Source organism: Otolemur garnettii, unplaced genomic scaffold, assembly GCF_000181295.1.
Source record: "Otolemur garnettii isolate 467f Iridium unplaced genomic scaffold, OtoGar3 scaffold00016, whole genome shotgun sequence".
Taxonomy (NCBI): domain Eukaryota; kingdom Metazoa; phylum Chordata; class Mammalia; order Primates; family Galagidae; genus Otolemur; species Otolemur garnettii.
The window spans coordinates 28,599,680-28,623,868 of NW_003852411.1; the positions used below are offsets into that span (position 1 = coordinate 28,599,680).

At 43.4% G+C, this 24,189-nt stretch overlaps 1 protein-coding gene across 1 annotated transcript in view; it reads right to left on the reverse strand.

Moving 5' to 3' along the window:
* The window catches only part of DDR2 (discoidin domain receptor tyrosine kinase 2), a 152,198-nt gene that overhangs the window by 32,294 nt on the left and 95,715 nt on the right, over positions 1-24,189 (reverse strand). The gene's annotated exons all lie outside the window — the stretch shown is intronic.

The following is a 24,189-nucleotide window of genomic DNA, read 5'->3' on the forward strand; positions in this document are numbered from 1 at the left end:
GCTACACAGTGAGCAAGAGCTCAGGCAGAGCCTGGAGAATCTCCTGAGGTAAGGACACAAAGATAAGTGCTCCAGAGAGGCCAAGGAGGCTAGAGTTCTCAGACACTGAGCTCAGATAGAATTCACCATACTTAGCCAAGTGATCATTTCAGATAAACGACAAAACATTTTTAGTGTAAGTATGTCCCATGCAATAAAAAAATTACCAGATATACAAAGAAGCAGGAAAATAGAGTCCACTGTGAGAAGAAAAAAGAAATGAAATCAATTAAGAACTGATTGCATTTCAAAATCCCAACACCATTAGTTAAAGAAATTTAAAAACAATTTTAAAATTCATATAAAAGCAAAATAATCCCCAAATAGCCATGGCAATTTTTTTAATTTTTTTTTTTTTTTTTGCAGTTTTTGACAGGGGTTGGGTTTGAACCCACCACCTCTGATATATGGGGCCTGTGCCCTATGCCTTTGAGCCACAGGCACCACCCAGCCATGGCAATTTTGAAAACAACAACAAAGTTGGACATATCCCACTTCCAGATTTCCAGATATGTGCAAAGCTACTTTAAGCAGTATGGTACTTGAATACAAGTGGACATACAGACCAATAGTACATAATAGCCCAGAAGTGACCCACACATATAAGGTCAATTGATCTTCATCAAAGGTGCCAAAAATATGCAACAGGCAAAAGGTGATCTTATCAACAAATGGTGCTGAGAAAACTGGCTATCCTCATGCAAAAGAGTAAAATTAGACTCTTATCACACATCATACACAAAAAAATCACTCAAAATAAATTAAGATTTAAACATAGAGCCCAAAACTATAAAACTCCTAGAAGAAAAGATAGGAGTTATGACACCAATAGCACAGCAAAAATATGTGGAACTACATAAAACTAAAAAAATTTTGTACAACAAAGGAAACAATGGACAAAGGGAAGAAAACCATTTGAAATGGGAGGAAATATTTGCAAACCAGGTGTGTGTGTGTATGTGTAGTATTTGATAAGGAGTTAATATCTAAAATATATTACATATAAGGAACTCATACAAGAGTAAAAAAACCCAAATAACCTGATTTAAAAATGGGCAGAGAACGTGAATAGACATTTCTTCAAAGAAGAAGTACAAATGGCCAATAGCTATATGCAAAGGTGCCCCGCATCGGTCATCCCTAGGGAAATGCAAATCAAAACCACAATGAGACGGCACCTCATGCCTGTCAGGATGGCTATTACCAACAACAACAGCAAAAAAAAAACCCAAAAAAACCCACCAAATGTTAGTGAAGAAGTAAAGAGATTGGAAACTTTGTAATCCATTGCTAGGAATATAGCTATGGAAAGCAGTATGGGGGCTTTTTGAAATACTAAAAATAAAACTACCATATGATCCATCAATTCCAGTTCTGGGTTTATACCCAAAAGAATCCACATCAGGATCTCAAAGTAATGTCTCCATTCCTATGTTCAGGGCAGCACTATTCACAGTAACCAAGACATAGAAACAATCCAAATGTCCACTGGCAGATGAACAGATAATGGAAATGTGAGATCTACATACAGTGGAACATTATTCAGCATTACGAGAGAAAGAAATTCTACCATTTGTAACAGCATGGATGAACCTGGAGGACGTTATGCTGAGTGAAATAAGCCAATCACAGAAAGACAAATGCTGTGTGATTCCATTTATACGAGGTGTTGAAAATAACCAAACTCATAGAAGCAGAAGAGTAGAAGGATGGTTCCAGGTACTGGAAAGAGAGAGAGATAGGGAATTCCTGTTCAGGGGATATAAATTTCAGTTGTACGAGACAAGTAAGTTCTAGAGATCTGTTGTATAACACTGTGCCTATAATTAACAGTACCATGTGTTACATTTAAAGATTTGTTATGAGTTGAGGTCTCATATGAAGTGTCCTGGCAATAATAATAACAACAATAAATAAAGAACTTATTGCATTTTTCACCCTATACACGTCACTTGCCTTACCGTAGACCCAGCGCTGATGTGTGCTGCAACGTGGATAAATTTTAAAACAATTATGCTAAGTAGAAGAATTCAGACAAAAAGAGCACTGTCTGCTTCTACTTACACAGAACTCTAGAAAATGCAAACAATTCCATCTACAGCAAGCAGATCGGTGGTTTCCTGGTTTCCAGCAAGCAGGAGTGGCCAGAAGAATTAGAAAGGGGCACAGAGAACTATTTGGCAGTGATGGATATAATCATTATCTTGATTATGGTGGGGATTTCGTGGGTTTATACACCCATGAAAACTGATCAAGCTGCATGTTTCTAATGTGTGTAGTTTATTGTATGTATATTTCAATAAAACCTTTTCAAATAAACATCTCTGGAGCAAAATGACATATTGAGATTTTGATTTGCATATTTTCACTCCCCTTTCCAAAGCACCCCATGGAAGATTTATGTTTACAGGGCAGAAATAAGAAACTTCTGGAAGACAAAGGGCTTCCTAGAAAGCCTGCCCTCCTTAAGGGACCGCAGGGTGGAGCAGAGATGGTGGAGAGAAAGGTGTTATTTCCCTAGGCTTGGGAGGGGACGGAGGTAGGAAAATTACAGTACACAGATACTGAGCCCCGTTTCCTGGAAGTACCCTGGAGAGATAGTGAGCACCAAGGGAACAGGTTTCCTGTGAGCAGCATAAAGCCCAGGCTTGGCAGGATCACAGCAGAATTGCTATCCTTCGGGAACATCCCGGGCTTGGAGAATGAGGACATAGACTGTAGCCAGGACACACCGTAAGGGGAGAGAGCCCTTCTGCCTGTGTCAGACCAAGCAAAGCTCCCAGACTCTAAGCTGACCCTAGGAAAGGGAAGGATGGTTCTGGCCCAAGAACTAGCTGCTGCTTATGCAAAGTAACCAGAAAGTATGGTTAAGCAGAATCATATGCAGACAGCTTCAGCAAGAAACGTGGCCATATACCCAACTGGAACACTTCCACGCTCACCACCTGCGACATTTTCCAGGTCAGATTTGAATCAAGAAATGAACATGGGAATCTAATGTCATTTTGCCTCTTCTCAGTATAATTAATTTCTCCATCAGAGGTGATATGTTCCACAGATAATCACCATGTGTATGCCCAACTCTTAAAGACAAATCTGAACTGTTTTGGAATAAGGCAAACATTTACCAAATTCCACTCTCTGAGAAGTGAAATTGAAGGGAAGAGTAAGAACGGGGAAACATTAGCATAGGGTGCTGATGGGGCCGAGGTCACCAATGGGGGCGGTCGATGTGCATTTTAAAAACCACACACAGAAAATGGACCCTTTCAGGGGCCTGCTCTGACCCTCCTCAGAGCTGATCCTACACATTAGCGTGCTAAATGTTTTAACCCTTGGCACCAGTGATGCAATGAACAAGGAGAGGCTTCTGGAAGCCTCAAACATGAGCTACATGCCCCAGTTCAGTTTATCAGAGGACTTGTTTGGCATTTGTGACTCAAGCCCAGCTAGTGCTAATGTAGAACTTTGCTTTCTCTTTGTCACTGTACCCCGTGTGTGTGTCGCCCCAGGTGCCTCCTGGGGAGGAGGCCCGGCAGGCACTCCTAGCTCCTGTGGCTGTAATCTGTGTCATACATTGCCCCCAACTGCCATCTTGACTCTGAAAATAGAGTTCTTAACAAGTTGCAACGTGTCATCTCATTATTTACCTCCCCCCTCTAATAGCTGCATGTATCAAGTAGGGCACACAGTATTATTAAGTATCAGAAATCTGAAAACCTAAAATCCAAAAGGCTCCCCAAATTTGAAACTTCTTGAGCACCAACAAGATGCTCAAAGGAAATGCTCACTGGAGTAGTTCAGATTTTCAGATTTTGGATGCTCAGCTGGGTAAGCAGATATATAACGCAACTATTCAAAAAAAAAAAAATCTGTGCTGCCCAGACTGCAACAGAGAGGCTACGGGTAGACCTGATGATCCAGTTGCAGGGAGCTGTTGTCTGTGACACGTGCTCTTTCTCAACCAAGTCAAGTAGCAACCATGCCGATACTGCGATGGCTGGGCCTGGATAGCAATGCAGCGTGCTGAAGTCTATTACAAGCTGATTTCACCAGCTGATCCACAATTCCTGAAACTCACCAAAGTGGATGAGCAGATCTATTCTGCGTTCTGGGGAAATGATGAGAGACTCAGCCCAGAAGAACTCAAATCGGAATCAGCTGAAGAGAAATGGAGGCCTCTCTGCTTGAAATGTGATGGGACCGTAGAAGACTTCAACCATGGTACTTTGTTTTGACAAGACTATTCTCAGGGGTCCACAAAGGAAAACACCAGCTTTGCCTTCAGGATACAAGTTTTTTGCCATTGAAATTGCTGAATCTGAGGCTATAACGTAGCAGTTCACATCAGTGTTCAGGACAAAGAAGGACAGGAAGACTCCCACAATGGAAGGGAGAGAGGAGCTGACAGTGGAGGAGAAGAGAAGAGTCAAGAGAGAAGGAGAAAAAGAGAAAGAGATTCACAGAGAAATCAACAAAAGTGCTGAAACAGCTGTGTCAGGCAGACAGGAAATACGCCCTAGAAGCTGCGACTCAACCAGCCTGCAGGCACCATGGTGCTATTTGCACAGACTGCTTTGGTTAAATGCACGTTCTTGTGCAGCTGAAGGACACTCAGAAGGACGTCCTTCCGGTCTGATAACCAGGAGTGGCTCCGGTAATTTCCTTACTGGCTCAAAGACTATTAGTGGGGTCTTCGCTGATTGTTTTTTAGTGTGTTGTTTCTTGGCTCTCGCCACAGGTCAAGTAAGACTTTTTGCAAATCAATGTCTTTGGGTTCTTAATAAAAGAAGCCTCTGAAATCCAAGACACTTCTGGTCCCAATCATTTGAAATAAGGGATGCCCAACTTGCATAAGGACACCAGCAGAAGGCCCACAGCTATTATGAAGTAGCAGGGGTTTGACTCAGACCATATTTGGGACCCAGTCCAGTTTGTCCCAATATACCAGAATGTCCCCTGTACTTTAACCAAGGGTACCCAGGGCCAGCGTGTCTCCCGAGGCCACAGCAGCACGGCAGATCAGTGAGAGAGCTGCTCTCCAGCACATTCTCTCGCTTCTGAAACTAATGCTTTGTTCAGAGCCCAGTCCTGTCTCCAACCCCACCACCGCTTTCCAAACCACAGTTTATTTTAATTCCTCTATCTATTAATTCATTCCTTCAACAACTGAGGGAACACTGTGGGGCTACAGTAGTAAGTAAAACACACAAAGTACCTTTCAACACACGGTTCTCATTCCACTGTGTAGAAACAGGTAATGAGCAAAGAAAGATACGAGAGAAGATGTCAAGTACTGTGAAGAAAAATCCAGAATGGAAAAGGAATCGGTGCTCTCTTATGTAAACAGATCAAGGAAGGCCTCTCGGAGGTGGTGACTTCAGGCAGAGAGCTGAGAGAAGGGACGCAGCAAGCCAAGTGGCTCCTGGAGGGGACAGTGCTTCATGCAAAGGAGATAGGAAGGGCAAGGTAAGCTGAGGGCAGGTCATGTTTTTTGTAGAGGTTGTTTGGAATCCAGCGAGGGGGGGCAGTTTACCCAAAGTGGAAAGACTAGCTAAAATTATTACACCAGCATTTTCTTTTTGCATTGTAATGAACTTGTACTAAGGGCAGAATAGTATCAGTGCTGACGACTGCCTCCTTCCTCTGATTTCTGGCATTTTTAATCTCTCGTGTGGCATTAGACACATACTCCTTTGTCATACAATTCTCTGTGTGATGTTCTACATCCCCCCCAGATTGCAAACTTTCAGATGGCAGGGAAAGGCACTGTATCTTAGTTATTTTTATGTCTCATTTGGGGAGAAAATATTTATTGAAAAAAGGAAGCAACCTTTGGAGAGAGATATAGATGTAGAGAAGGAAGAACAGTGAGTAAAGTACAGATTCCCTCCACAACTCATCCCTTGGTCTTTTCCATTTCAGCCAACTTTGCTCTTCAGTGGCTCAAGCCAAAATTCTCCAAGCCATCCTTAAGTCCTTTCCCGTCCCAGGTCCAATCCCTCAGCTGATAGGAGCTCCTACTGGTTACCCTACAAACATCTCCAGGTCTCTCCTACTTCTTCCCACATGTTTTACTATCATTCTTCTGAGACAATTCACTGTTGGCCGTCACCAAATATAGTACAACCATCGTCACGTAGCTCCTCGCCCTTTGCCTGCTTTCCCCCGCGAAGCCTTTGGAATGTAAGTCAGTTCACAAAACTCTTCTGCACAAAAGGCTTCTGCCCTTCAGTAACTTCCCACCTCTGAGGCCTCCCTGCCATTCCTCAAACACACCTAGCAGGCATCTTCTTCAGGAGGCTGCATTGACTGCTAAGTATGTCATTCAGGAGTAAGGTAAGAATCTTCACAGGGTTGAGGAAAGAGAAGTTGAATAATATCATCATCTCCACTTTTCACATATTAACATCTCTGACATCTAGATGCACTTAACAAGTCAGGAGTGTCATAGTTTAACTGGAAGAAGTGTTCCGCAGTCAGTGATTTCTTAAACTCTATGAAAGACAGTACTAATAGCATCCATTTACAAGCATGTATCAAGTGTTAGGTCGTGTTAAGTATTTTCTCACTCAATAGTTCATGTCTCCCCCTAATCACATATTTTACATTAAAAGTTTTAACTGCACAAAGGAATTCACTGAGTAAATATTGTATCAACTCATCTTTGAATCTGATCTAAAAGCCTGTGATCCCACTGAGCGACATGACCTCTGAAAATAAAGACTTCATATCCACTCCCGGCTCTACCCCTTACCCGTGTGAGACCTGAGCTCCTGACCTGCTTTGGTTCTGTTTCCTCTCATGGAAAGTGAGGGCGAGCAGTTTAGTCACTCTGTAAGGCAGTGGTTTCCAAAAGCCAGTCTGTGGACCGATTGCCTCAGAACCACTAGGAGAAGTTTTAGAATGTGAGTTTGTTGCCCGGGGGTGTGGGGGGCAGTCCTTTGGTATATCTGAGGCTGAGCCCAGGAACCTGCACATTTCTAAAGTCCCCAGCTGATTCTGCTGTGTGGCCAGGCTTGGGAACCAATGCTCCTGGGTCCCTTCCAGCCTGGACACATGAGGCTGGGGCCATGCTGGGAAATCAGAGAAATCCACATTCACAGTCCCCCTGGGCTTTCATTCCTGGTTATCAGGCGCCTCCAGACACTGGGCCATGCCTGCAATGCGAACCCTTGCTTCTTGGAACATCCAAAGTAAACTAGAAATGAAGGACAAGGGTCACACAGGGTGAATCATGATATTGCTGCAAATGACTTCCCCACTAAGGCACGGCTCTTTCTGGGAACACCAACCAAGAAGCTGGAAGAGAGCTGCTGTCTCTGTGACACATTTCAGCTGGATTCCGTATCCTGGACTCAGGAATCCTTTGTATTGTATGTCCTAACTGACCCACCCTGAACATTCCCTGTTTAACAGACGAGAAAAATGAACTAAAAGAGAAGTGAAGTGAGTGAGGTAGGAGGATGGGGGAGTCTGTATAGGCTCCCCTGCTATGCAGTATCAGAGGAGCGCCTGTTCCCTCCCAGAGGCTCCGAGAGCTCCTTATTGTGGCTGCATTTCACCTGTCACTGTGGCTGCATTTCACCTGTCACTGTGGCTGCATTTCACCTGTCATTGTGTTTGCATTTCACCTGTCATTGTGGCTGCATTTCACCTGTCATTGTGTCTGCATGTGCTCCTCAAAGTGCATTTCCAGGAGCAGCAGCAGCAGCACCAGGAACTGAGTAGCAGTAATGCAAATTCTCAGCCTCGGGTTGATCCACAGAATCAGAAATTCTGGTAGAGGGAGCAGGTAGGTCAGCGGTCCCCATCCTCTTTGGCACCAGGGACCAGTTTCATGGAAGACAACTTTTCCACAAACTGGGGATAGCATGCAGGGGTGGGAATGGTCTGTGATGATTCAAGCACGCGACAGTCACATCAGATTATCAGGCATTAGATTCTCAGAAGGAGGCCCAGGGCACACCCCTCACATGTGCAGTTTGCTGGGTTCCTGCTCCTGTGAGAATCTAATGCTGCCCTCATCTAACAGGTGGGGCTCAGGAGGTGATGTGAGCCACGGTCATAACAGCATCCATTAGAAGCATTTATCAAGTGTTAGGCAATATAAGCATTTCTCACTCAATATTTCATGTTTCCTACTAATCACATATTCTGTGTTAGGAGTTGCAACTGCACAAAGTCATTCATTAAGTTAATATTATACTAACTCATCTTAGAATCTGATTCTAAAAGCCTGTGATCCCACTGAGCTAGCTGCATGCTCTCCCCAGTCTGTGGGAAAATTGTCTTCCATGAAACTTATCCCTGGTGCCAAAATGTTTGGGGACCACTGACATTGAGGGCTGGTTAAAACGCTGCTTGCTGCCCCTCCCCCTACCAGAGTTTTCTGATTATGTGGATCAACCTGAGGCTGAGAATTTGCGTTACTACTACGCATGATGTAAATGAAGATAAAGCTTTGCTGGCTTGCCTGCCGCTTGTCTTCGGCCTTGTAGCCTGTTCCAAACAGGCCAAAGACCGGATCTGCTCTGTGGCCCTGGGGTTTGAGGACTGCAACTCTAGGTGAGGCAAGCTGAGAACTAGTGCAACAGGCAAAGAAAGTGAGGGTTTAATTCTTCCTGTAAAGAACACGTTAAATGTGCCAGAGTCCTCTCCTCTCATCCACCTAGCCCTTGCATCATGCAGAGGGCTTGAAGCCAACTACTGTGCTTCCCTGAAAATAAGAACTACCCAAAAAATAAGCCCTAGTAGGATTTCTATGTATTTGTTAAATATAAGCCCTACCCCAATAATAAGACCTAGTGATGGGCGTGCATATGCAGATATGCTGCATAGCCACGCCATGCATTTTGGAGCAGAGAATAAGACATCCCCTGAAAATAAGCTCTAGTGTGTCTTCTTGAGAAAAAATAAATAGAAGACAGTGTCTTATTTTCAGGGGAACACGGGTAGGTAGATGCACACAGCAGGGCACTAATGAGAGCAGGAAAGTCTCACTCTGCTCAGTCAACTTCTGCCTGGAGAACAGTGCAGAATTCTTGGAGAGGAAGAGGTCAGGGATGGTAGGTGATAGTTCTGCCTGCTGGGAGGCAGTCAAAGAGTGAGACGAAAACTCGGCCTTTGAGAATCACTCAGTCCATTTGAGCAAGGCCTACAAATTCTACCTCCTGTAAACTTGTCAAATTTGGCTATTTCTCTCCTTCTCTACTCCTCCCATGCCATACCCCAAACCCCTCCCCTCCCCTCTGGACCACTATAATGCCTCCTAACTCTTCCTCCTGGGCCCTCTATCAGCCTTTTAAGTAAGCTTTCTAAAATGTTATCGAGACTCTGACATGAACCCTCTAACCATTTTCCACTCTTCTTAAGAAAATGTGACCCATGAGGCATCAGCCCACTCCCTGGCCTCATCTGTACCCACCCTGCCCCGGCTTTGCTCTGTGCTCCTACATCCCTACATGGCAGCCCAATGTCCCTTCCTCCCTGCCCCAGCTGAGGCACACTCCACATATGCATGTGATGCCCCCTTTACCTGGATGATTGTCCTCTCTCCTTCACCTGCTAGCTCGCCCTCCATCTCTCAGCCTGTCACTCCCCCAGGGAATTCCCCCCAGCCACCCCATCTAAGTTAGGAATCTCTGTCATATGTTACATGTCTATGCTTTTCCTTTATAGCCCTTTTCACCCTTGTAATATAAATAATTATTGAATTTTGGTCTTCCCACTAAAGAGTGTGTGTTATGAGAGTAGGGATCATACACCTATCTTTCTCCTGGTTGCATCTCCAGTGTCTAGTAGGGTTTCTGACATTCCCTGAGTGCTCAATTCTAGGCCACTATGAAAGTTTTGAGACGATGGTATGGTCCATCATTTTACTTCCAAGAAACACGTTGGCAGCATCCTTCCTGATTCACTCATGCAAGTTTCAACTTGCCGGGCTCACCAGTGTTGCTAGGACAGCTGCATTTATTTCCACTGGGGTGGATTTTATGTTTCTTGATTTTTGTGCATCACCAAACTCTTGTAATGACCAATATAAATGTCTGCTGAAAAGCGATGAAAGAGTTTTCTATTGTTCGTTAGCACAGGGTTCAAAAAGCCCAGGGAATTTAGTCAAGGGTAACCTTGACTGATGATGTTTAATCAGGCAGCAGATGTATGAGGCTCCCTCATAAGTCAAAGTCATCACAAGCTTTACTGCAATCTATTTTTCCCTTCATATTTTTAGTTAAGAAATGTATTTCCTTAATGAATATTCACATATTTATCTAATAAGTAAGTCTCCGCTGTGTGTCAGATATCATGCAGTTGTAGACAACACAGATAACATGACTGATCTCCTGGACATTACATTCCAGTAGGGGAGACAGACAGAAGACAATAGGTTTTCAATAATCAAATAGACACACATTTCTATTTGGTGGTAGTTATTACTGGCTATTACTATTCAAGTCATGTGACAAAGCTATGGAAAATATTAAAACATGACATGGGGATAAAAGTAGCGGGGAGAGGGTTCTTTGAAGTAACAACCTGCAAACCCAGATTTTCTATTTCACTTGGGCTTGTTTACCTCTTTATTGAAACATGTGAAATTTACTAGGTGTAGAATATAAATGTCTTAACACAGTAACTAAGAAAATGCCGTGAAGGCTATGTTAACCAGTTTGATGAAAAGATTTCAGATTGTATATAAAACCAGCACATTGTACCCTATGATTGCATTAGTGAACACAGCTATGATTTAATTAAAAAAAGAAACTGTAATCAATTTTGAGAACAGTAATCATGTTGGGCTCCTCCTTTCCCCTCTCAGCACCTGCCAGCACAAAGCACCCGTTATATGCTTAACACACATTTGGCAAATAGATAAGTAGATGAAAAGGCTGAGAGGGCTGCAAGTATTTACAAACCATCTTCAGACAATGTAGGTTTGAAGATCTAGAAATTGGGACTAAGCAACATAAGGATGAGGACAGGGAATTCAGAGATAGGAACCAAGAAACCAGCAATAGTCACCATAAAAAAGTAGGCAAAGTCTCTCGGTGAATCAGTATTGCCAGGGGCCTCAGAGAAAGGGCCTAGGAAAATGGACAAGTTGATATTGGACGGCCTTTCTCATTCTACCAGGTCCTTGGAACCAGGAGAAGCCCAGGGCAACCAACGTGGCACTTCTCAGCAGTGCCAGTGTGGTTTTCCCGTTGAATATGCCTATTTCGGGTAAACTCCTTCTGTGGAACGGATCCCAGCCAATAGTGAAGGCTCCGAACTGCCAAGTTGGCCCATGTCCTAAACGTCAGGTCCCCTTGCTTTCCCCTGAGTCCAGCCATCTGTCTTCCTTGCATTATGAAATGTAAAGAAGCATGAAAAAGTGGGCCCAGCGAGGGAAGCAAGAGCCCCCGCAGCAAAGCAGGGTTCTGCCTGCTGAGTTGTCTTAGCGGTTTCCTGATGCTTCCACTACCCACCAATCTCCTGGACGGAGGAGCCAATTCACTTTCCAGTTTCCCAGAGTGGAAAACTACCAGCTCAGGCTGCTGCACCCAGCAGGGAGCCCCATTTATCCAAACTCTGGTGGGGCCTGGCAGGCAGGCTGAGCAGAAGCAGCTGCCACCAGGCCCCAGCTTCCCAAGAATTATTTTTCATGCTATCCTGCCAAGGCTGAGCGCCTGAAAGGGCTGCTTGTTCAGTGATGTTTACTGTCTCACTACTATCTGGACCACGGGCTGCCCAGGCTCCCCGTCAATGAGTGTCCTATGTGCGACTTCCAGGAAAACACACATGTGGCACACGTGAGGTCTGAGACACAGAGATCTGACACCTGGGCCTTTCTGGATACAAGGGAGATAACACTGACAGAGAGGCATGATTGGGGTTAATTGGGGGGTGGGGGGTGGCCCAGGCCAGTCTATGGTCACTCTAAAGGAACATTTGTGATCATAAAACTTGAGAGCCAGAAAGAGAATTTAAAAAACTAATGGCTTTACATGAACTATCAGAACCTCTGAGATCCACAAAGGTGTATTGAGTAACTCAAGGATACACAGATGAACCAGGATGCAAATTCACATCCCTTTGTCCCTAGTTCTCCCTTCTTCAGCCCCAAGCTACCATGATCTGGGTCTTCTAATTGCAAGGGTGACAAGGTAGCCCTGCTCCCCACAAGCTCCAGGTAGCAGGCTACTCCAGACTGGTTCATTGTGCAGATAATATAGACACAATGCAATTACCCAGGGGGCCGAGACACATAATTTGCATTTTTTTCTTCAGTCTATAGGGCTATTCTTTAGGTACAATGGGGCTATTTCACCAAGACCTCTTTTACCCAAGTCGAAATTCCCCTTAGAAATACCTGTTTAGGATCACAGTTTTCTTGGAAGCCCAAAATACATTCCAGAAATAATTATGCAGAGCCCCAGGACAGAAGTCCCAAGCCACAACAGGTTTCAGGGTACATGAATCAGACAAGTGTCCTTCTTGGCTAACAACGTCAGTGAGGCCTTATAGTAATTAGTATGTCCTCTCTTCCAAGAAGAGGTATGTTTAAGAGACAGTTTGGTTGCCATGAAAGTCATGGGTTGAGAAGAAAACTGAGTCATGGTTTGGAATCAGGTAGGTTTGTACTTAAAACTTGATTCTTTCACATTCAAAGGTCAGACTTGAAGACTAGTCACCAAACCTCTGTATCCTGCCAAGTAGAATTGTTGTAGATATTTAGTATAGTGTATACAAAGAACTTAGCACACTTTATGAAATGTAATGGGGCTTAATAAATAATGTCTAGGAGGACGAGGAGCAGAGAATATTGTTTGTTTTAAGTACTGCCTTCCCTCTTCTTAAGCAATCCAGAGGTTTTATGACCTCAGAAAGGTTGCTCAAGCTTTCAGCCTCTTAGTTTAAGGGTAATGATACCTGATTGCGGGAATGCTATAAGGAATATGAGTTAATATATGGTAAGCACTTAGAGCAGTAGTATTTAGTAAAGGTTAGATATTATTTACTTTTTAGTTATTTTTGCCTTGATCATTCAATGAAGATTAGAGTTGTTTTCTAAAATTGCATAAGTTTAAAACAATCAAAAATAAATTTAAGTGAAGAAACATACGGCAAAGGGAAAAGAAGATAAGAATGGTAAGATAAGCTAGAGCTAAGATTAACATACAAAATATATTACATTTTGTTCTGTATTCCTTCTTGGTGATGGGCTTCAACTTCGACTCTGAGCTTCCTAACAGTCAATTCAAAAAGTGAAACATAATCAGTAACATGAATTACAGTGGCAACAAAGTAAAAGTTAACATTTCATTTTTGTATCCAGGGAGGGATGAAGTGGCTTGCAGTAATCAGCACTCCCCCAAGAGTAACTGGAAGAGCTAGATGAAACTCACAAATCATCTGTTGGAATGAATCTGAGGGCTGCTGAAGCAATGCAGAGACTAAGACGTTAAAGAAAGGAGACCCTCAAAGAAGTAAGGGAACTTCTGCAGCCACTGTTAGCCTTTTGCCGATTTGGGGCAGGTGCGTGACATGTTAGCCATTTGCCAGTTGGGGGTAGGTGCAAGAAACTGGCTCTGAGCTTGGCACTAACTAGCAAGGGTCGCTAGGGGACAAGATCAGCAGAGCTTCCAAAGGAGACCTGGGGCATGTAGCATTTTTCTTGCTCAACACATGTGTGAACTACTGGGGCCGAGCGGAGGGAGAATGTCAAAACCCAAGGAGAAACTCTCTGAAAAGCCAAGCTAAGTTCGTGAGAGTCTTATAAAGCAAAGTTTAAGTTCAGGACCTGCCAGGGAGAGAGGATACAGAATGACCAAAGAACTAAAGCTTATTCCCTATCAACTACCCAGCATGAAGATATTCTGCTCTGCCAAGTAAGGGCAGATCCATCCAAGTGCCTTAACTGAGCTCTAGGTTCATACTAGGTTCATATTCTTTTAAGAAATCTAAAGATCACTTTTTTGTGGTGGAGGACTGCGCTGGTCATTAGAGGGGAGGATGGGTAGAGGGAGGGTGATTGGTGGGATCACACCAATGGTTCATCTTATAAGGGTAGATGTGAATCTCTCTAATGTACACAGCTATGATTTAATTAAAAGAAAAAAGAAATCTAAAGATGAATTGGTGGGACCACACTGACAGTGCATCTTACAGGGTACATGTGGAACTTACCAAATGTAGAATATAAATGTCTTAACACAATAACTAAGAAAACGCCTTGAAGGCTATGTGAACCAGTTTGATGAAAATATTTCAAATTGTATATAAACCCAGAACATTGTACCACCAAAAAAATTGTTGGAAATGTAAAAAAGAAGAAAAAAAAGAAGAAGAAGGAGAAGAAGAAAAAAAAATAAAGTATTAATTTGGACTTGAAAAAAAAAAAAAAGAAATCTAAAGATCCAAACATATTCTCTGAGAGAAGACCACTCCGTCTTCATAGGAACATGAGCCAAGCCAGGTACTACTCATGAACTGGGTGTTTTAGCAGCTACAGATAAAGAAAAAATGTCCTTAAATTTATCCAAATACATGTAAGTTCCTTATTCTTCATTTCAAGGGAGGAATTTAGATTCTGTCTTTCAGGTGCTGTAATCTATATTCAAGATATAAGGTCTAACAATGACATGCGCCTTCTATATATAAGCTAACTTAAAAAATAATTCATCCTCATTATAGAAATTAGAGATTAATTTTATTTCATCAAGAAACAGAACCAGTAACCAAAGATATAACACGTTGCTGTTGTCATTACTGGTTTGTCTGTTTATCACTATTAAGCTAATTCCTCAATAAGAACAACTATCACAAAGTCCTAAATGTTGGTCTAAACTATTATACTAAAAATAAACAAACTAACTAAAATTACAGCTTTCCCAAGATGGATTTATCCCATCCCATAGCCAGCACTCCTCCCGCGCCAGGACAAATCATTTCTCAAGTTAGCGATGTTTGTCCATAGAAGATACACTTTATTGGGAACCTGCTATCTTTCACATAGGTTATAATACATGAAAGATTGGATTTGACTTCCTCCATTGAAATGCTAAGAGTTTACACATGTTTTGATAAATTTACACATATTTTCCTTTATTTATAACCATCAAAATGCTCTGCCTATGCACTGAGGCACGGAGACCTTAGGTACTTAGGAATAAGCGCAGAGACCTCCTCTTCCCCACGGCCTGGGGTTGCTCTAGCTCTGCAAGGGGACAGGCACCCCCAGCCTCCCACACCAGAATACTGGACCCCTGGTCCTGCACCCTAGGAGCTGCAGCTCCAATTTATTCACTCCAAATTTAGCATCCCCCTCATTTAAAGAGATGCTATTCCCCTGGGTTCCTTCTTGGCTTCCCAACATCTATCTGAGATCAAGTCTCACATTGGAATCTTTTCTTTGCAGAAAAATACAGAAAAGCCTGGGAGTTCTTTGACTTCCTTTCTTCCCTCCCTCTCCTTATTCCTCAAACATTTACTGATTGCCTTTATAAGCCAACCACTGCAGTAGGTACTGGTCCTGGGTACGCAAGGGATCATTACTGCACCAAATAAGACAAAGATCAAAGTCATAAAAATCTTTGACGTACGGGGGATGTCGCATATTTTTTTAATAGCTTATTACCTCCCACTTAAGCCCATTTAGAACAAAAAACCTCACTGTTTGAATGTCTTAACATTTCCTCTACTTTACTGAGTATGTGTCCAAACCACCAGAAATTTCTGGGAGGCCTATCTTGCCACATCCATGCTCTTCAGAGACCTGCTGGCTATGACCAAGCACTAAGTCAACAACCACACTATTCTCCCCAGAAAAAAACACATTGTAATGGATATGCTTGGCCAAGGCATAGGGCCCCACGTTCCTTTGGAGTTAGGATGGCCAGAGTTCAGGGTTGTTGGAAGCGCCATTCCCCAAAGGCAACTTGAGTCTCTCAGGGGGAACCACAGGAGACTCTAATGGTTTTTTCTCTTTCCTCCCCCAACATCTGCTTGATAGAAACTATGGTTTTGTGGTGCTTGGATTATTTTAATTTGCGTCTCTTCCAACAGTAACAAATCACAACACTTGCACGGAACTCCCCAAAGCCCATCCATGCCCATTACTTCATTTCATCCCCCACGGCAACGCTGTGAAGTTCCAGCAGCAAAGGCATTGTCCCCATTTTCTAAATGACCAAAGTGAGGTACAGGGAGTCACCTCCAGCCACAAGGCCAGACTGTGACAGAGCTGGAACTGGAATCTACGTCTCTTGATTTCCATCACCATGGTCTTGTCACCATGCCCCGCTGTCAGCATACCCTGCCGTCAGCACCCACAGTCTACAGCTCGACCCCAGGAGTCAAGAACTGCCAGGTGGGAGGGCAACCTGGACAAAGGACCAGGGAAATTTATGGCCTGTCTAAATTTCAGAACATCCTGGTTGCAGGATTTGTGGAAATATGGCAGTAAAAGGAAATTGCACCCTAGGGAGGAGAACGAGGCATTTTTTACCACTGGGTAAAGACAAGGCCTTTGGCATGAAGCATTTATCGCACATCAAGGATCTCAAGGTTACGTGCTTCCTAACACCGCATGACCCTTCCTTCAATGACCATCTCACCCTCCTGTTTTTCTCCTTGTGCCTTTGTGCCTTTTCTTCTGTTCAAAAGCTTTCCCTTCCTCTTTTCACCTGGCCTGGCCAATCCCTTTGGCTCTAGCTCACTCTCACACCTTCACCTAGCATGACACTGGAGATCTGACCTGATTGGGTAATCCATGAACTAAATAAACAAATGCGTATAAATATTATATCCTTGCCCTGTTTTATCTCTAAAACCATCTATGTCTGTCACATACTTCTATCTCTATATTGTATACCTTGATCCTGCTGTCTTAGCGTTCCTGTGAGCTTTTAGGAAAGGCAACGACAAGCAAGTATGTGAATGAAGCAGCAGTGACATACGGCCCTGGTGGCTCCAAGGGCAGGACTCCACAGACACCAGGGGCACTGCTTCCTTGCTTACTCCTACATTGTTGGTTCTCCTGAAGACTTGGTCTTTCCACATGGCAGCCCCGAGTAAACCAGAGCTCTGCCGGGGTGGTGAAAACTAAGAAGTCCAGGAAAGGGCGTGTGTGGTGCTCTTCTTGCAGCCCCACAAGCTTATTCCTGGCCCTGAGGATTAGACTCAGGAAGGCCAGGTATGCCTGTGCCCCCCTGCCTACTGACCACAGGGAAGTAGAGCTCTGTTCCTTCTCATATGACTTGCAACTCATTAGACCCCCTATACAAGCTAGGAATCCAGGCCTTAGAGTCCAAGGTGACAGAGCAAAGCCCAAGTTTTAGAATGGACAGGGCATTCAGCTGGCTTTTTAGCTGGAAAGCTGTGTTTGTGCTGCAGATGCATTTGGAACCCTTTATTCTAAGACATAAGGGCCAAGAAGTGTAAAAGCTCTTTTTAAAGTATAGTCTAAATAAGTTAAAATATGGAAGACAGTATCAAGCAGTGGTCCTCAACCTTCCTAATGCTGCGATGTATTTTCATTGTTACAAAGGGGTCGCAACCCGCAGGTTGAGAACCGCTGGTAAAGAGTATAAAAAAGACCTGTGTAGCCTGCCATTATTACAACACAGTATGCAAAACGAGGGGAAAGGAAAGAAGATCCAGCACTTATTGATCATATTCTGTGTGCTTGAAACTATGCTAAGTGCTTAATGTATATCCTCCAGCCAGGAGCCCTTGAGGTAGTGGTCAGAGATAGATAAGAAGACTGAGCTTCAAAGAAGCTGAAAATATGGCCAATCTTACCCAGTTAGTAGGTGGCAGAGGCTGGATTCAAAGTCAGAGCTGGTAACAGTCTTTCCAAACACGTTTCCTCCCATCATTCTATCTTCCTGAACCTATTCCCCCATTTGTAGAGTAGATTAAATCAATCATTCTTACCCTTTCCTGGATTTTCCCAGAGTCCTTTGGGTATCTGATAATAGTTAAAGAAATTCCTCTTTGGAAAATGTATTTTTGCCTTTGCACATTAAGTTGTGGATACAATTTAGGGTGTTCAGAGGCCCCTGGAGCCCATTCATGGCTGGCCCATGAACTGAGGTTCCCAGGCCTTGGTGTTCTCTCCCTGCACAGGAGGCCGAGGGCAGAGCAAGGGTCTGCTGCCACAGCTGGGTCTGACCCTGGTCCTGCTACTTGGCTACATCTATACCCTGGGGTCACTTACCTAACGCTTTGAGGCCTCAATTTCTCCTCTGTAAAACTGGAATAATAATATTAATACTACTTACTCATAAGATCATGGCAAAGATTACATTTGTTGCGACCATTTAACATAGTACCTGGAATATATGAAGTGTTCATTGAATACTGATTAGTGCTTTTCTCTATTGGGCACAAATGAAGAGGGTCAAGGGGCAGATGAGTTTCAGTTTTTCCCAGACAAAAATCCTTACACTGGCAAAAAGGATACCAGAGGCCAGGCTAGCCAGGATGCCATCTCCAGGCTAGCCTCGACAAACAAGCATACAAGCAAGAAAGATCCTATGTGGGCAGCACTGAGCACGGCTCACTTAAGAGAAATTCTACCAGGGAGGTCTCTTCCCAGCCTTTTACCCCCCCCCCGGGCCCTGCTCAGGCCATCCAGCATGCACATGCATGCACACACACGTGCACACATGCCACATGTCTACACACATGTGCACACTCACACAGCATTCGTACCTCAGGCTTGGTTTCAGAAACCTAAAACCCGCACCACAATCTCATTAATAGATCTGGCCACATAAGCCCTCTCAGCACATCTCTGGGGACATAAATGATGAGAACCCGGGAAAACAAGAATGATTTTCCACTTTAGAAATGCGTGGAGGTAAAGTCACACATATCAGCCTTGGTGGAGGGCAAGGGGGTGAAGATAAAGGGACAGCTTGGCGCAGACGGGAATCAAAACATCCGAGGCACTGCAGCTTCTTTGCAAGAGCCGAAGGCCTTCTCGGTCCAGCCTTCCTCAGCCAGCATGGTAAGAGGGCTAAGCTGCCAGGTAAGAGCTCTTCATGACCCTGTTAGTCTTACTCTGTTCTTTGGCCTCAGGTTGTCCCTCAAACCTCAATTACCTCTCAGCCCAGAAATGCATATTAGAAGTTGGAGAAAGGAAACCATGAGGCTGTACAGCTACACATGGTTTTAGATAAAGATCGTTTCCTCACATCGCTTCCTGAGCAGCCAGGTAGTATGGCGGATGGACCCGGGGTTGGGAGCCTAGCACCCCTGGGTCCCTGTCCTAACTTTACCATCAGCCAAATGCACGAGTGTGGGCAAATCACTCACCTGCTTTGATTCCTGGTTCTCTCATCTGTACAATGAGGAAGAGGGACTTAAATATCCCTAAGGTCCCTTCCAACATGCATAGTCTGGAGTTCCCATTGCCTAGACCCTAAGTAAGAATTCACTGGCATTGAGTTGATGCTGGAAAGAACAAAAACCACCATGATGAATCTAAAACAAAGACAGGGCCAGGAGAAGAGTTTCTGCTCTCCGAATCCCAAACCCGGAATGCCTTTGCCCCTCTTCTCTAAAGCAAACACATTCTGGATTTTAAGGGAGGACCACCTCCCTCCCCTAGGTCTCCGATCTGGTGGCAAGTTGCTTGTTGCCTATGAGGGGAAAGTGTGGTATGGAAACGGCACGCCCTACCTCTGCCCTGCCCTGGCTCTGTGCTGTGGATCCTAAATGCCCCGTCTGCCCGAGGGGAGTAGGGAGTTCCTTCCTTTCCCTAGCACAAGAAGCTGTCACAGGCCAAGTCAAGAGAATGAGGCCAACTGCCCCTGTGCTCTTTACACACATCAGTCCTCTAGTTGGCTTGGTGGATCCTGGAACGTCACACCCCTGGGCTACATTTTGGGGATAATCAGGATATTTCTATTCATCCTTCTACCTGGAAAACATAAGGTGCTTGTACCCTGCTGGCCACCAAAACAGTGGCTATATGTAGAGAAGACTGACCTTGTGTCTGGTCAAACAAATACTACAGCCCAGTGTATTCTTGGACGTGACTGTGGAGTCTAAAGACTTCCCTTTTCCACAGAGATGCCCTTCGCTCTCCTAACAAGTCTGGCAGCTCCAGCCCAAGCTGGAAATGAGCAGAAACTTGACCCAAGGACCCTCCAGGGGAAGGGGTTCCCTACATAGCCCCTCTGAATCTCTCACTCATTCCCCTCCACCCACATTACACATGCTATTTCTTCTGCCTGAAATGCCTCTTCTGGGACCCACTTCTAAGAAAAAGAAAAAAAAAAATACCTAAAGCAGAATAGTTTCTAGTACTATGAAACTCTTGAGGCTGGAACAGGGTTTCTGGACTCACCTGCCATCAACAAGAGTTTTATGTTAGATCTTAAATTTAACAAAATAATTCATCTGCCATCTCCTACTGTTTAGCCCCAAAGGCAAGATTCTCCTGAAGTTTACACTTTAGATGTCTGAGGCTCGGAAGTATCAGGGAGTAGGGAACAAGTGGCCTTTCTTACCAAGAACAGCCGTCCAAGTTTAGGGGCTGTACTGCCAAGCTCAAAGCCTGTTAAATTACCCAGTAGGAGCAATAATGCCCCCACACCATAAAATCACAGTGATTTCACAGCAGAAAGCATCTCATACATTATCCAATTCAACTTCATCTTACTACAGGTGCAAAGATTAAGGAAGTACAAAGAGCCATATAGCAACTTGTTCAATGTCCCACAACTAATTTATGACCAAGCCAAGATAATAATGAGGGTTGTTACTCAAAATAAGTAGGCTAAATACCTTTTCTTCTAAATTAACTTCAAATCATTCATCAGAATATTCTCATAATATGCAAATCATTTGATTATTTGTAAGAAATGATTTTCAGAAATTGTTGGTATGATCTTTTGACATGAATGTCACTAGCTAAATAATATTTCTGACCCACAATTTGGACATAAGAAATTCTTCCAAGAGCTTCCCCATTGGATCAACCATCATTAGGCCCCAGTACCTGGCACAGTGTTGCCGCTGGAAGGCAGCTGAGTACTCTGTGCACACCTCAGGGCTGTGTATACACACCTGCAAGTCACCATTCCCCATGCAGACCAGCACTGCCCATACCTCAGGCCGCATTGACAATGCCACCTTCTCCATTACTGATACTGGAAATGCCACTAACACCACTTTCCTCACCACCTGCTTTGCCAAAATTCAGATGCTTTAGAGCAGCAGTCCCTAACCTTTTTGGTACCAGAGACCAATTTTGTGGAAGACAAATTTTCCACGGACTGGCAGGGGTAGGGTGGGGAGATGTGATATGCGTCTGCATGCAATGGATTTATTATGCTCTCTGTGCAGTCAAACCTCTCTGCTGATGGTAATCCGTGTTTGCAGCCTCTCACCACCTCAGCTCTGCTTCAGAGCCTCAGGCATTAGATCAGTGATTTTCAACCAGTGTACTGTGAGGTGTGCTGCAAAAACTTTTGAAGATCATTGATTAAATTATTTTCAAAAGATGTTCAAAGCACAGTAAGTAAATTCTTTTTTTTAACTCTTTTTTCTTTGATCAGTATAATTTAAATGTGCAATGGAAGTTTAACTACAAGATCAAGTGTGCCATGAGATAAAAAAAAGAAGGTTGAAAACCACTGCATTAGATTCTCACAGGGAGCTCAGTACCTAGATCTGTAGGGTACTGAGGGTTCATGGTCCTATGAGAACCAAATCTGCCACGGATCTGCCAGAAATCTGAGCTCAGGCAGTGATGTGAGCAGTGGGGAGCAGCTGTAAATACAGATGAAGCTTCACTCGCTTGCCCACTGCTCACCTCCTGCTGTACAGCCCAATTCCTAAAAAGCCAGGGACCTCGGCTTTCTAGCTGAGAGCCAGCAGCTCTGTGATCATCAGGCCTTAGCCAGCCATCTATGTCACACCACCACTGCTTTGCAACTTCCAGGGAATGACACCTGTAGGACACTTATGGTCTTGAATAGTAGAAAATTTATTTAAATACAAAGATTATTCATCCTCTCTTGGCATCTGCTGAGACACCAAGATTGACCTTTTTATATATTCACTATCTCTCTCATCAACTAAGTCATGCTAAATACCAAAGGTTCATTGACCAGTAGTCATTGTAATGTTTTCAGCAAAGAGCTTAAAATAATGAGTTTGTTATGTTTTTATTGTTAATTGAATTTAATGCCTAGCCTGGTTACTATTTGCCAACAAGTATTTTACATCCCATAATCAAGTAAAATACATTGTTAAATAAACTTAACTATGGGCTGCATACAAGATTCACTTAAGCCTCGGTTATGCCACATGGCCAACCTGTGGGGAAAGTGACCAAGAATTTACTCTTTCAGTACTTTCGGTTATCTTTAGTGCTTCAGTAGACACCAGCAAAGAATGCTGAGAGTAGTCTATAAATCAACATACATTTATTATGCACCTACTCCATGCTTAACAATAAGCAAGCCGTAAGATTCCCGTTAACACTGACAATGAATGAAAATTTCGAATCTGTCTCAGATTCTTACCTCTGGTTTAACTTGTATAAAATCATAGCTGTGTACATTAATACTGTCATGGGGTACAATGTGCTGTGTTTATATACGATTTGAAATATTTTCATCAAACTGGTTAACATAGCCTTCATGTCATTTTCTTAGTTATTGTGTTAAGACATTTATATTCTACATTTAGAAAGAGTCACATGTACCCTTATAAGATGAACCATAGGTGTTGATCTCGGTTTTGTCATTTTAATGCCCTCATGGCATGCCAGTCTACATGAGTGCACCGAGCACCAAAACGTCCTTCCACTCTATCCACTCACAGCACTCTACTCTTCCGTGGAACTCAAAGCAGGAAGAATGTAGCAGGAGGCAATCAAACTTCAACAACTGAGTGAGAGGATTAAGAGCAAACAAATGAAAAAACAGTGTGCAAGTTCAAGTCTCAGACGCACCAGCTGAGGTTATTATGAGAAAGTAGTAACAAGGCACTGGACTCATTCAAACAATAATTCTTCACTTTTAAGGAGCTCTGATCATTATTTCCTATTAAGGGTATAAAGAAGCCTGTGCATATGAAAATTTAGTGAAGGGGAAGAGTGTAAGCATTTTTCACACATGTAGCCTTATGCTATGAGGACAACATGAAAGCTCCCTCAAGAATCTGAATACAGGGAACATGTAATACATGAAATACGTGAAACGCTCGTCTACTGATGTGGGATGGTAAATCGGCTAATCACTTTGGAAAATTCTTTGCATTGTGCAGAACAGTAAATCATATGCTATGTATGGACCAGAAATTCCTCCTTTAGGTGTATACACTAAAGAACGGAGTATATACCTCTACCCAAAGTTATGTGCAAGAATGATTACAAGAGCTTATTCATAATAGACCCATGCTGGAAACTATCCAACTCCACCTCTACAGTAGACTGGCTAAATAAAGTGTTCAAACAAAGTCATACCATACAATAATAAGAATGAACGGTTGACAATTGCATGCAACAATAGGAAGAAGGTTACGAACAAAATGTTGAACGACACAAAGATGCATCATATGATTTCAATTATATAAAGTACCAAAACAGGCCAAATTAACCTATGGTGTTGAAAGCAGGATACTGGGTACCTTTGGGGCTGGGAAGAGCAAGAACAGAACTTCTGAAGTGTTAGTACAGTTCTGTTTCTCAACCTGCATACTGCTTACATGGATATATTGTTTGTAAAATTCATCAAACCGAACACTTAAGCTATGTATACTTCTCTGTATTGATACTTGTGGCGGAATGTAAAAAAAAACTCCAATTCTTCACCCACCCCTGTATCCAGAGTTGACTGCGTGATTTTTTTGCACTTTCCCACTCTGATGCTGCACTTGACCATGTGACTTTCTTTAGCCAATAAGACACAGCAAACATTTTCTGGCAGTGACTTGAAAAATACTTGAATGCTCTCACTTCTGCTCTGTTCCTGTGAAATATCCATGAAAACATACCCAGGCTAGTCTGCTGGAGGATGGAACAGAGCACAACAAGGATGCCCCAGTCATCAGAGCCAGGGCCATCCTACATGAGCCAATAGCCAGCTGATTCCCAGATACACAAGTGAATCAAGAAGGATCAGAGAACAGTTCACTCAAGCC